At 44.3% G+C, this 15,127-nt stretch overlaps 1 protein-coding gene across 1 annotated transcript in view; it reads right to left on the bottom strand.

Moving 5' to 3' along the window:
• Positions 1–15,127, bottom strand: part of LOC132206800 (utrophin-like) — a 112,953-nt gene that overhangs the window by 44,854 nt on the left and 52,972 nt on the right. The window lies entirely within an intron of this gene.

Genomic DNA, 15,127 nt, shown 5'->3' with positions numbered 1-15,127 from the left:
ACTTTATAAACGCTTTACTTGCCTCTCACACTCTTGGTCACCCGTATAGAGTTATTATCTGACACTCCACTCACGCCAATTCTATGATCTTTTGATCTCTCTGCTTATAAGCTGTGTCTCTCTGTGGTCACCTCACTAACTGCACCTGATGAAGGGGCTGCACTCCAAAAGCTTGTGTGATTTCAAATGAACCTGTTGGGCTATAAGCTGGTGTCATGTGACTTCTGACTTCAAACACTTATAGAATGTGTTTTCAATCCTACCGTGACTTGACAATAAGCCAACTTCTTAAAATTTATAAAATGACAAGTATGTCTAACCTTGAGCCTTTAAAAAAGTAAATATTACAACCATAGTACAGTCAGGCAGTAAAGGCAGAAGGAATGATTTAATCAACTGTGTCTGACACCACACAATTAATCCCCCTGATGGAAGAAAGGTTGGCTGCGTTCTCTTTCTTCAGGAACATCCAGCTAATACCACCTTACTACTGCTTGTTTTATTCATCTGGTGTCCCATCTAATTCCTTTCAGTCTTGGTCAAACCCTCATGTAATTTATTTCAATTTTCAATAAAATAAATTTAACTTTATATTCCACAACTTTAACATTTCCTTTTAAGGTTTGAATGGTTCACTTAGTACACTGCACAGGTTTTGGAAATAATTGGAGAACATGGTGGAAAAATCAAGATATATTGACAAGTAAACAAATGGCTAACTTCTGTTTCCTTGTCAGTAAAGCCTTTTGAACAGAACATAAAGTTGAGGAACTCTGTAGAGACAACAATTTAAAACTGGGAAGACCACTGTTTGTGGTCCCCACACCAATCTCTATTCACTACCTACTGAGTGCATTACTCCTCCTTGGCAACAATGTAATGTTACGCTTGTCTCAGCACAACCTTGGCATCTTGTTTATCCCGCGATGAACGTCCGACCACACATTCATGCAATCCCTAAAGCTGTCTCTTGTCTTGGCTCATGAGCAGTGAAACCTTCAACTGAAACTACTTCACTTCCGGACCTGACAATTCCAATGCATTCCCTGCTAGAGTCCCACATTTGCCCATTGAACACTTGAGGTCGTCAAAACTCCACTGCCTGAGACTCATCTTGAACCAAATCCTATTCTCTGTGCTTTCTACCTAACTGATAGTATCAACAGTAATTTTATTAAATTCTCATTTTTGTTTCCAAATTGTTCCTTGGCTATGCCTATCGCTATTTGGATAATCTCCACCAGTCCGACCATACTTCAGGGTATCTGCACTCATCTAATTATGTCCTCTTGCCCACTCTTGATTTTAAATGGCCTATCGCGATTTGGATAATCTCCACCAGTCCGACCATACTTCAGGATATGTTTGGTTGCCAAACATTTAATTTTGTAGGCTTCAAACCCAACAAGAGACTTCCTCCACCTCTTAGCCTCTGTACCTTTCCTGTTTTAAGGCACTTTTTAAAACAATCCTCTTTGATCAAGCTCTTGATCATCAGAACTAACAACTTAATATGGCTCAGTTGTATTCTGGGATCGTTAATACTCATTCCGGATGCCTTCAAAAGTTTCCATCCATTAAAGAGATTATATAAGTGGTTGAAGTCATTGCACAGCAGAGGGGGACAAATTGGGGAGTTATTTCAAAGAGCTATGATATGCCAGAAGACCTCCTTCCACACGCCAACTCTGATTCTACAAACACAAAAATGATTTTCAGACTTGGGAAGATCCTTCAAAAATGTCACAAGTAACCAGCTTTTGGGCAGAGTAGAGTTGCTGAGATGATAGACCAGGATTTAGGGGTACCAGTAGTGATAATATACTGAACACAATCAAATTTTGAGGTTGTAGAATGATGAGGTCTTCAGCATTTTTGACACTTTGACCATTTTCCTTCCTCTTCACAGAACAAGTCAAATAGCGGCAGCTCAATGTTGCGTGGCCGCTCAAGCCTGCTCCACCGTTGATGATGATTTTGGCTGGTCTTCCACATCAGTTAAACTTTTGCTCATATCTCATCCTCTTTTCAAAACATTGATCTATTCACGTGTAGTATCCCTCTCGCTAACTTCATGTGAATTCATTCCAATCACTGAACTCCGAACGCTGACTCACCCGAGATCAAAAAATTCAGCTGAGATCAAGAACTGATCTAGCCTGTATGGCTGAGCTGGCTTTTAAAAGGTTTGCCAGTGAGAAACATTCATTAAAAAAAATACAAATGCATGGATTCCTCTCCAATCCTAAACTCTATTCAAATTCAGTTGACTGAACGGTTGGTTTGTGATGCAGAGTGATGGCCTGCAAGAGAGGGCTCAATTGCCACACCAGTGAGCTTACCACAAATGATCTTCGCCTCAAACCGTCTACTTGCCTGAGGCATGGTAATCTTCTGGTTAAATCATAACCAGTTGTCTCTCTCTAAGGAGTCGCCAAATGGCGTGGTAAGACTTTTCCTTTAATCACGATAACATGGCAACAAGTAGATAACTCAGCTGATGTCACTGACTAATAGAATCCTCAACTATACTAATATTAACGATGTGATATCATCAGAAGGCATGCTCAACTAAGTTTTAATTTGCAAATTAAGTTAACAACCATTCAATCAATATCACTGAAGTACTCATATTACTGATCGTCTCGATACAACATTGTGGTTACATCTGTTCATAAGTGAAGTGTAATGTAATTGCACTTACTGTGGTTTTATCAATGCGACCCTGCAATGAGTCAATAAGCAGGTCACCCACAGGTTGCTGATCAGTGTGGACCCCCTCAGCTGTTATCACATGAGCCTCAAGATCATCCAGAGCTTTCTGCAGTTCTTGAAGTTTCTCCAACGCCTTTTCCACCTGTTTCTGCCAGTTGCTCGCACGGGTTTTCAATTGCTCCCAATTTTCCTTCACTTCTATTGACTGTTTGCGGACAGCTTTGGCAATTCTCTGGGCTCTCTCTTCCAGGGTAGGTTCTGGAAATATGAAGTGCAAATAATTTATCAACTATTCATGACTTTGATCAATGGAACTTCAGTTTTCTTTCTAAAACCCTTCCCTTTAAAAGGTCTCTCTGGACTTTCTCCTGAAATTGGGAATATCTAGTATAAGACTAAAGATTTTATTCATTAAAAATTTATGACTACCAAGGAAACTTTAAAAAAGGAAAAGGATTAGAGTGACTAAATGGGTAAAGTTCTCAACAAAAGACATGAAAAATCCGTTCAGGATATCTTTCGTAGCTATGAAACAAGCATCCAACATAAACCAACTTTCATCTTTCAGGGCTGGCAAGTTAGAATGATAAACTCTAAGTCTACCCTGCATAGTTAACTCAAGAACTCACTTAATGAGGTTGTTAAGAGATATAGGGATAACAAAGTGAGCAGCTGAATGAACACAGCAGGCCAAGCAGCATCTTAGGAGCACAAAAGCTTACATGTTGGGCCTAGACTCTTCATCAGAAAAGGGGGAGGGTGAGGGGGAGAGGCCTCTGAAATAAATAGGGAGAGAGGGGGAGGCGGATCGAAGATGGATAGAGGAGAAGATAGTTGGAGAGGAGACAGACAAGTTAAAGAGGTGGGATTGAGCTAGTAGAGGTAAGTGTAGGTTGGGGAGGTAGGGAGGGGATAGGTCAGTCCGGGGAGGATGGACAGGTCAAGAGGTGAGGTTGGTAGGTAGGAAATGGGGGTGTGGCTTGAGGTGGGAGGAAGGGATAAGTGAGAGGAAGAACAGGTGAGGGAGGCGGGGACGAGTTGGGCTGGTTCTGGGATGCAGTAGGGGGAGGGGAGATTTTGAAGCTTGTGAAATCCACATTGATACCTTTGGGCTGCAGGGTTCCCGAGCAGAATATGAGTTGCTGTTCCTGCAACCTTCAGGTGGCATTGTTGTGGCACTGCAGGAAGCCCAGGATGGACATGTCGTCTAAGGAATAGGAGGGGAAGTTGAAATTGTTCGCGACTGGGAGGCGCAGTTGTTTATTGCGAACCGAGCATAGGGACTGCTTTGCAGAACACCTAAGTCTCTCCTTGGTTTCCACGATGTTGAGGAGGCCACAACGGGTCCAGCGGATGCAGTATACCACATTGGTAGATGTGCAGTTGAACATCTGCTTGATGTGGAAAGTCTTCTTGGGGCCTGGATGGGGGTGAGGGAGGAGGTATGGGGGTACGTGTTGCACTTCCTGTGGTTGCAGGGAAAATGCCAGGTGTGGTGGGGTTGGAAGGGAGTGTGGAGCGGACAAGGGAGTCACGGAGAGAGTGGTCTCTCCAGAAAGTAGACAAGGGTCGGAGGAAAAATGTCTTTGGTGGTGAGGTCAGATTGCAGATGGTGGAAGTGTTGGTGGATGATGCGTTGTCTCCAGAGGTTGGTAGGGTGGTATGTGAGGATGAGGGCGTTCTCTTTTGGTGGTTATTGCAGGGGCAGGGTGTGAGGGATGAGTTGCAGGAAATGAGGGAGACACGGTCAAGGGCGTTCTTCACCACTGCGGGGGGTTGGGGGGGTGGGGAGGAGTTGCGCTCCTTGAAAAACGAGGACATCTGAGGTGTACGGGAATGGAATGCCTCATCCTGGGAGCAGATGCGGCGAAGGCAAAGGAATTGGGAATAGGGGATAGAATTTTAGCAGGAGGTTGGTGGGAGGAGGTGTATCCTAGGTCGCTGTGGGAGTCGGTGGGCTTGAAATGCATATCGGTTTCTAGGTGGTTGCCTGAGATGGAGATAGAGGGGTCCAGGAAGGTGAGGGAGGTGTTGGAGATAGTCCAGGTGGACTTGAGGTTGGTGCCCGAGATGGAGACATATATAGCTCCATTCATATTCACAAATCTCTGTTTCAAATCGAATCTTCTGAAGCACGTATGCAATTTTTCATTGTCAATTAATGTTGGAATGTTGATTGCACAGCAAAAGTGTTTCAAGAGACTGATTGGCCTCAGACTTTTTAGCCAATTGTATTTGGCAAGTTGACGTTCAGCACTTCTGTAACAAGTCCAATCCCAGTAAGTGGAGCAAATGGCATGGTCAACATTTCAAAAAAATACAACAGAGAAAAATTAAGACAATGGCCTGAGTGTTTCGCCCGATTACAGCAGAGGCATTAACACATACTAGTTTACATTAATTTATCTCTGAATCTACCAAGGAATGAATTCTTTGACAATGTCATGACAACATTGAGACATTTGGCAAGCTCAGGGGCAAGGGGACTGGTTCAGAACTGTACACAGAAACGTAATGAAATGCTGAAACACTGTATGGTGAGAATGGTACGAACAAGGAAATGGTACTATTTCATCTGTATCAATGCGTAGTTGGAATACACATGGTTTGAACCGGCACCAATGCAAAATTGAATAGCCATTGCGTGACATAGCATGTGTTCAGAATGAGGAAGAGATGAAGCTTAGTTAGGATTCATTTCACTAAAATGAATCTCAACTAACTAATCTAATTAAACAAGGCAGTTTTACATACAGAACGCTGGTTTACAAACAAAATCTGCACTCATTGACTTCCAGATAGTAAAATGAAAGCTGTTGATCTCAAACTTTGATTATAAACAGAACTGAAAGATGAAGTGACAATATTGGATTCAGGATTACAAACTGACATCGGGGATTCAGCAACTGATAGAGACCATCCATGTAGTTAATCTTGAATTGGCAGCATTACAAGTGACCAGGACAATACCTGCTCTATAAAAATAAGAAACAGAAGACAACTAAGATACAAAAATGTGACATTCAATTCCAATTACAAAATACTTTAAGCAAACAATTTTATTTCATTCACATATATTATCTGCAATAATATCCATTTAATATTGGTTCTTCCAAACTGTTGCAGCACTTTGACATTAAAAGAATATTCCATCACAAGTATTGCTTGCAATAAAAATCCCAGCATGTTCTGAAATCCTTAGAAGAAAAGTATTTCAATCCGATGGTGCTCCTGCATTATTCGTCAGTTCCCCACTCAATGGGTATGTTCTGATATGCAGGAAACTTCTGTTGTTCGATATGGGGACGGGTATTTACTTGGCATTGTTCTCATGGAGGCAGCACTGACAGATTATAATTTTCTTCCTGTGGGTTTTGTAGTCCAGATTTTTCTCTCCTCCATTATATTGCATTAAAGATCAACAACATTCACCATTTCCTCAGTTTGAGAACCTACCATGTTAAAAAGTGACCAATTAAATTGTTGCATTGCCTTCAATTTCACAAGGACTGAACTAATCTGCTGCTTCCGACACTGATTGCAAAATTAAACCATGAATTGAGAACAAAAACAGCGGGATTTTGTACTTTCTGTTGTGGCAAGTTTGGAAATAGAGGACATTTAATCAGGTGGAAGGATGGTACCACCTACAATTCTGCTTACAGCCAGATTAAATCCATGGTGAGAAGACTTGTACATAACTTCCCAACTTCATTGCGAGTTAAAGTCCCTAACTGAGCAACTGACGCACACATACATCATCCCACAACAACTGGTATTGACTCAACAGTGGGCAGGGGTGTCACCATTAAGAAATGTAACAAGCCTTCAAAGGCATTCAATGTGCAACATCAAGAAGGGGAAGCGGCGTGCTAATGGTGGTTCACTCAATCCTGGCCCGAGATCTAGCAATAATCGTAGGTTGGTTGCCATGGTAACAGAGATCATCACCTCCCAAGTGACACTGCTGCTCAGTACACCTGCTGGGTTCTGGTTAGCCAACAGCTCATGGCGAATGAAATCGCACCAGATCGGCCGCCGGTCTATTAAGTGCCAGAGGGGAGAAAGATGTAGCTGCCGACGCATGAGAGGAGCAAGGTCAGGATGACATACCCCTTGAGGGCAGCGACCTGAGGCTGGTGTTCCCCTGAAGGGAAGATGGTTGGGGCAAGCCGTTCCCTCATCAGTTCTCGAGTCAATGGCCTAGACCCTCGTCGCTTCCACAGGATTCCATCCAGAGGCTAAACAGCTGCCTATTCATCAGTGCATGCAACTTCTTCAACTCTGATTCACAGCTGGGCCTGCAGGTAAATCTGCAAAACCACTGTCCCAGAGTACAGTTTCTTTGCATAAAAGGCACATTTTCAAGCTAGGAAGTCAAGGTCAACCAATCTCTTCCAACATTTAGAACTTTTGATGTTGGAAGTCAGTCAAGTACAAAGTCGCAGCTCATCAGGAACTAAAACAAAGTTGCTGGAATAGCTCACCAAGTCTGGCAACATCTGTGATGGGAAAAAAAAGCAGCGTTAACACTTTGGGTGCGGTTACCATTCCGCCACTCATCAGGCATGTTTATTACTGGAATATTAATTGAGTAGAAACTAAACAAAATTGGATAAAAGGCAGGAGATGGAGAGTGGTGATGCAAGGAAGTTTTCCATCATGGAGACCTGTTGCCAGCAGTGTTCCACAGGGATCATTGCTGGGTCTGCTTTTGGTTGTCATTTATATAAATGATTTAGATGAGAATATAGAAGGCCTGGTTAGTAAGCTTGCAGATGATACCAAAATCGGTAGTACAGTCGACAGCGAAGAGGGGAAATGCCAGTTTTAAGGAAAGGTCACCGGACCTGAAACGTTAACTTTGTTTTTTCCTTCAAAGATGCTGCCCGACTTCCTGAGCTTTTACAGCAACTTTGTTTTTGTTCATAATTTACAGCATCTGTAGTTCTTTCGGTAGTTAGGAAGGTGTTTCATTACTTAGACCTTTGAGGAGAAGAGTTGGAATGCCATGTTGAAGTTGTACAGGATATTAGTGAGGCCTCTTCTACACTGTTGTGTCCAATTCTGGTCAGTGTTCAAGGAAGGATATTATTAAGCTGGAGAGGGTTCAGAAAAGATTTACCAGGATGTTGCCAGAAATGGATGGTTTGAGATTTAAGGTGAGAATAGACTGGGGCTTTTTTCACTGGAACATAGGAGGTTGAGGGGTCACCCGATGAATGTTTATAAAATAATGAGGGATCTAGATAAGGTGAACGCCAAATGTCTTTTCCCTACTGTGGAGGATTTCAAAACTTGGGGGCATATTTTTAAGATGAGAGGAGAAAGATTTAAAAAGGAAATGAGGGGCAATCTTTTTACACAGAGGATTGTTCTAATGAGTTTTGAGAAGCTTTGTAGCTCAGGCTGAGGTTCTGGATGTGAGTTTGCTCGCTGAGCTGGAAGATTCGTTTTCAGACGTTTCGTCACCATTCTAGGTAACATCATCAGTGAGCCTCCGACGAAGCGCTGGTGTTATGTCCCACTTTCTATTTATCTGGTTAGGTTTCCTTGGGTTGGTGATGTCATTTCCTGTTCTTTTTCTCAGGGGATGAGAGATTGGCTCCAAATCAATGTGTTTGTTGATGGAATTCCGGTTGGAATGCCGTGCTTCTAGGAATTCCCGTGCATGTTTCTGTTTGGCTTGTCTTAGGATGGATGTGTTGTCCCAATCAAAGTGGTGTCCTTCCTTATCTGTATGTAAGGATACGAGTGATAGTGGGCCATGCTGTTGGATTGTTCATATGTGGAATGAACTTCCAGAGGAATTGGTGAATGTGGGTACAGTTTCACTATTTAAAAGACATCCAGATAAGTACATGAATAAGAAATGTTTGGAGGGATATGGCCGAGTGCAGGAGGCAGGCAGGACTACTTTAGTTTGGGATTATGGTCAGCACGGACTAGTTGGACTGAAAGGTCTGTTTCGTGTTGTGTCACTCTATGATTCTATAAATACAATTTTATTTAAATGCTAGCGTTATCTTCTTTAGCATTGATCAAGGGTAGGTTATGGACAAAATAGAGCTTTGTATTTAGTCTGATCTCAGCTGTTTAAGGAGACTGGTGAAGTCTTTCTTGTCAGAAAAGTGGCCTAAAAAGTCATAAACAGGAAACAAATACAAGATTGGGTTGCCTCTTGAGGTTAACCACAGATCTATCTAAATGTCTGGCTCACATTCAGGAGGACTTTGCAATGTGTGACTAACTGGTGTTTTCTACCACTACAACAATTGAATACGATGGAGTTGCTTTACAAGAAAAATGGTGAAGGGCTATTTTGTTTCACTTTGTCATTTACTACACACTATCAAGGTCATTGATGTTTGACATTGAATGAATCAAATTCCATTTTAGTTGAGGAATCGAGTGGTAATATCAGGTTTGGCCTTTGAAATGACAAGTGTTATGATCCCAGTTGATGATGATACTGGACAATTCAGATCCCAGGGTGAGATAAATTTTCATTCTTTTTACTGTGGTATTCAATTACTGAAAGTGCTCACAAGCGGATGCCTATGTGTATTTTTAACAGAAGAACACAGAAAATTATTAGATTAAAACCCACCTCTTGTCCTTCTCACTGCACACGGTATAGGTGTACAAATCAAACTTAAAACTTGCGCAGCATTCCTCCAGTATAGAATCCAAGCTCACAAATAACATTATTATGTGAAGGCTGTTCAATATTGCTCTCCAGAGAGAGAAAAATGTTTTCACTTTCTATTAATGTTCTCTTATCATTATTTTAATTTTACTTGGATGGATTTCATTTTAACAGCATTGAAACCTTCATTTTTTTTAGTTTTATGAATCACAGAAACCCAGTAAGCAGGTACAGCAGGTATTAAGGAAGGCAAATGGAATTTTGGCATTTGTTGCTAAAGAAAGCGAGTATAAAAATACAAAAGAAGGTTGCTGCAACTATGCAAGGCATTAGTGAGACCACACCTGGAGCCCTGTGTACAGTTCTGGTCTCCTTACTTAAGGAGAGATGTCATTGTATTGGAGGCAGTCCAGTGGAGGTTCACCAGGATGATTCCAGAGACGAGAACCTGTCTTAAGACAGACAGAGTAGTTTCGGCCTACATTCTCAGGTGTTCAGAAAGATGAGAAGGGATCTAATTGAGGGATATAAAATGTTCAAGCAGATTGATAAAGTTGACATGGAAAGGATGGTTCCTCATGCGGGCAATAGAACAAGAGGTCACAGGTTTAGCATAAGGGGAAGAAGGTTTAAAGAGTTGATGAAAAATTTCTATGCTGGAAGGGTCATGAATCTCTGGAATTCACTCCCTGAGAGGGCATTGGGGGGCTGTGACATTGAGCAAATTTGAAGAGGAGATAGAACGATTTTTGAGTTCATAATGGATTCAAGAATTATGGAGAGCAGGTAGGAAACTGAAGTTGCAGCAGAGATAAGATGAACCACAATCGTATCAAACAGCGGGGCTCGAGGAGCTGAATTGTCTTACTCCTCCTAGTACTTAAGTTCATTATCATTTTTGGCTTGGAGCTGTGAACTGTGAGCTGAGAGTGACCTTTGGACTGTGAGCAGCAGCTTATGTGAAAAAAGAAGAAACAATTTGATATTTGTTTCTGAGGCTAGGTCTGGAAGTTAATTGCAGGTCAATTCTTCTTCCAAGAAAACTCGATTGATGTGTCACTAACAAAGAGAAACCAATATTGAACTGTCTTTAAGTCAGAAGGATTATCCCTGCAAAAGCTACAGGACAGAGGTTTGATTGCCAACTGGTTGTCCTCCCATTATCAACTTAATCTAAGTGAAGAGGTCCTCTGTTACAAGTAATAATTAAATATCCCCCCAAAGCCTACTGAAAGGTATTTGCATAGCTCAGTGTTTTCAGAAACCAAGACAGAAGCTCAGAAATTACTGGAAACGCTCAGCAAGTCTGGCAGCATCTATGGACAGAAGTTAGAATTCACGTTTCCGATCCTGTGACACTTACTTCGAAATAAGGAATCCTGAGGAAGGGTAATCTGACCCAAAATGTTAACTCTGTTTTCTCTCCACAGATGCTGCCAGATCTGCTGGTTTTTTACAGCAACTTCTGTTTTTGTTCCTGATTTACAGCATCCACAGGGCTTTCCGTTTTAAAGATCATGCAGTCTGGTTAAGTAAACTGGCCAGTTACACTTGATTTATTTTTTTCCCTTTAATATATTCCTTAATTATATCAGTTTGTCTGTCTTTCTGTCTTTGTTAGAATGGGGGCTAGAATCAAAGAAGATGATGTTTAAGTCATGGGCATTCATCAGAATACCTTTTTGCTTAACTTTCTTTTAAAAGATACATATTGTTAATAAATTGTAAAATCTTTTGTTTAAGCTATAAACCTGGTGTCTGGTATTGTTATGCACAAAGTCTGGCACTGACTTTTCAAAAAAACTGATTAGGAAACATTGGGATCAATTTTGAACGTCACCAAATACTTCATATCAATGTGTTACGAACAGAGGCAGGGAAGCTGATTTAATACGGCTGTGACTTCAGGTCATAAAATCAGTAATAACATACTTATATGAAATAAATAAAGACAGTCTATCACAATCTCTTACTAATCAAGTTCACTTTGATTATGACATTAATTTCTCACAGTATTTGTACTTCATAAAGCAACCACATTGATATTGTCTCTAATTCAGATAAGTGGGCAAGTTAAGGGCACTGTGACAGTCAGCCAGTGTTACTCAGAGCAGCGGATGAGAGCTCTGTGACGGGCAATCAGTGTTACCGGGAGGAGGGAGTGAGAGGCCTGTGACAGTCAGTCAGTGATTCTGAGAGGAGCGGGTGAGGGCCCTGAGATAGTCAGTCAGTGTTACTGAGAGCGGCGGTTGAGGGCCCTGTGATGGGCAGTGTTACTGAGAGGAGCGGGTGAGCGCCCTGTGACGGGCAGTGTTACTGAGAGGAGCGGGTAAGGTCCCTGTGATGGGCAGTGTTACTGAGAGGAACGGGTGAGGGCCCTGTGATGGGCAGTGTTACTGAGAGGAGCAGGTGAGCGCCCTGTGACGGGCAGTGTTACTGAGAGGAGCGGGTAAGGTCCCTGTGATGGGCAGTGTTACTGAGAGGAACGGGTGAGCACCCTGTGACGGGCAGTGTTACTGAGAGGAGCAGGTGAGGGCCCTGTGATGGGCAGTGTTACTGAGAGGAGCGGGTAAGGTCCCTGTGATGGGCAGTGTTACTGAGAGGAACGGGTGAGGGCCCTGTGATGGGCAGTGTTACTGAGAGGAGCAGGTGAGCGCCCTGTGACGGGCAGGGTTACTGAGAGGAGCAGGTGAGGGGCCTGTGATGGGCAGTGTTACTGAGAGGAGCAGGTGAGCGCCCTGTGACGGGCAGTGTTACTGAGAGGAGCAGGTGAGGGCCCCGTGATGGGCAGTGTTACTGAGAGGAGCAGGTGAGCGCCCTGTGACGGGCAGTGTTACTGAGAAGAGCGGGTAAGGTCCCTGTGATGGGCAGTGTTACTGAGAGGAATGGGTGAGGGCCCTGTGACTGGCAGTGTTACTGAGAGGAGCGGGTGAGGGCACTGTGATGGGCAGTGTAATTGAGAGGAGCGGATGAGGGCACTGTGACAGTCAGTCAGTGTTACCGAGAGGAGGGCATGAGGGCCCTGTCCAGTCAGTCAACGTTACTGAAAGGAGCGGGTGAGGGCCCTGTGACAGGCAGTGTTCCTGAGAGGAGGGGGTGAGAGCCCTGTGACAGTCAGTCTGTGTTACCGAGAGGAGCGGGTGAGGGCCCTGTGACAGGCAGTGTTACTGAAAGTAGGGAGTGAGGGCCCTGTCCAGACAGTCACTGTTACTGAGAGGAGCGGGTGAGAGCCCTGTGACAGTCAGTCAGTGTTACCAAGAGGAGCGGGTGAGGTCCCTGTGACAGGCAGTGTTACTGAGAGGAGGGTGTGAGAGCCCTGTGACAGTCAGTCAGTGTTACCGAGAGGAGCGGGTGAGGGCCCTGTGACAGGCAGTGTTACTGAGAGGAGGGGGTAAGAGCCCTGTGACAGTCAGTCAGTGTTACCGAGAGGAGCGGGTGAAGGCCCTGTGACAGGCAGTGTGACTGAAAGTAGGGAGTGAGGGCCCTGTCCAGTCAGTCACTGTTACTGAGAGGAGCGGGTGAGAGCCCTGTGACAGTCAGTCAGTGTTACCAAGAGGAGCGGGTGAGGTCCCTGTGACAGGCAGTGTTACTGAAAGTAGGGAGTGAGGGCCCTGTCCAGTCAGTCACTGTTACTGAGAGGAGCGGGTGAGAGCCCTGTGACAGTCAGTCAGTGTTACCGAAAGGAGCGGGTGAGGGCCCTGTGACAGGCAGTGTTACTGAGAGGAGGGGGTAAGAGCCCTGTGACAGTCAGTCAGTGTTACCGAGAGGAGTGAGTGAGAGCCCTGTGACAGGCAGTGTTACTGAAAGAAGCGGGTGAGGGCCCTGTGACAGTCAGTCAATGCAACAGAGGAGCGGGTGAGGGCCCTGTGACAGTCAGTCAATGCAACAGAGGAGCGGGTGAGGGCCCTGTGACAGGCAGTGCTACTGAGAGGAGAGGGTGAGGGCCCTGTGACACAGTCAGTCAGTGTTACCGAGAGGAGCGGGTGAGGGCCCTGTGACAGGCAGTGTTACTGAGAGGAGTGGGTGAGGGCCCTGTGACACAGTCAGTCAGTGTTACCGAGAGGAGCGGGTAAGGGCCCTGTGACACAGTCAGTCAGTTTTACTGAGACGAGCCGGTGATGGCCCAGTGACAGTCAGAGAATGTTATTGAGAGGAGCGGGTGAGATAAGGCTCTCACTGAAAAGCATGCATACGAGCAGAGACCTGAGTGGGAACACTGGTTTGTGTTCCCTCCAATTGAGCAGGCGGATGAATAAATTAAAAGCAAAGATCAGTGTTCTGTTCAGTTAAGGTATGCCTGGAATTAAGCTCTGACCCATGATTGGTGCATCCTACACTACATGTCAAATGCTGAGTGCTCCTGCTGGTCTGCATGACCATGTGTACAGCAGGTGCCTCTTATTGGAGCAACTGGAGCCCAGGGTCTTGAGCAACAAGTGGGAGCATTTCAAAGCATTGGTGAGTCTGACAGGTTTGTTGATAAAAACCGAAAGAACTGCATATGCTGTAAATGACGAACAAAAACAACGTTGCTGGAAAAGCTCAGCAGGCGTGGCAGCATATGTTGGAGGAGAAAACAGAGTTTAGGTTTCCGGTCCGGTGACCCTTCCCCAGAACTGATGGTGGCTGGGAAAACATCGGTTTCTATGCAGAAAATAGGGAGGAGGGTAGTGTAGGGAGTAAACAATAGGATAGAGCCCAAAGAGAGAGAAAGACAGGTGGACAGATAAAGGAGTTGCAAACAATCAGGCTGGGAGGGTGAACAGTTGTGAATGGGGACTGTTCGTCACTAACAACAGGGAATGTGTCGTGGCAGGCTGCGTGGTAACAAAGCCTGGTGTGTGGGGTAGCGGGGGCTGGGATATGGGAGAGTTTAGGCCCTAAAATTACAGACCTCAATATTGAGTCTGGAGGGCTGTCAGGTCCTCAAGTGGAAAATGAGGTGCTGTTCTTTCTGCTTGCGCTGGGCTTCAGTGGAACACTGTAGCAAGCCGGAGACAGAGGTGTTGGCCAGGTTTGTTGACAGTATATGTTTCAGGGTGTTGTTTTGTGATTGAATGCAAGTTTTATGAGGAGAAACTGATAGGCGAAGTGCGTTTTCCATGCAGCAGAGGAGGCTGATCGACGTATACAAAATTATGAGAGGCATAGATTGATTGTGAGAACCAGGAAATGAGTTTAAGTCAGAGGGCATAGATTTCAGGTGAACTGTCAGCTATTTGGAGGGGATCTGAGGCAAGTGTTTTCACCAAAAGTGATACAAACATGTAATATGCTGCCTGGCAAGGTGGAGAAGGCAGGTACGCTTGCAATATTAAAGAAGCAACAGATGAGCATTTAAAGGGCCAGCGTATGGTCGGTAATGACTCAGTGCAGGTAAATGGGATGAGTAGTTTGATGTTTGTTAGTTGGCATTGATGTTGATTAAGTGAGCGTGTTTCTGTACTGCATGACTTTATGAAGCAGGAAAGGAGATATCAGAGGTCCTGGCAAAGATTTTCAAGTCATTTCTGGCCACAGCTAAGGTGCCAGAGGACCGCTAATACTCTCAGCAGAGAGATCTCGGTGTCCATGTACACAGATCCTTGAAAGTTGCCACTCAGGTTGACAGGGCTGTTCAGAAGGCATACAGTGTTTTAGCTTTTATTAGTAGAGGAATCGAGTTCCGGAACCAAGAGGTTATGGTGAAGCTGTACAAAACTCTGGTGCGGCCGCACTTGGAGTACTGTATACAGTTTTGGTCACCGCATTATAAGAAGGATG

The sequence above is a fragment of the Stegostoma tigrinum genome, chromosome 43 (assembly GCF_030684315.1).
Source record: "Stegostoma tigrinum isolate sSteTig4 chromosome 43, sSteTig4.hap1, whole genome shotgun sequence".
NCBI lineage: Eukaryota > Metazoa > Chordata > Chondrichthyes > Orectolobiformes > Stegostomatidae > Stegostoma > Stegostoma tigrinum.
Note: the sequence above shows the minus strand (reverse complement) of the source record. Positions and strands in the feature narration are given on the sequence as shown.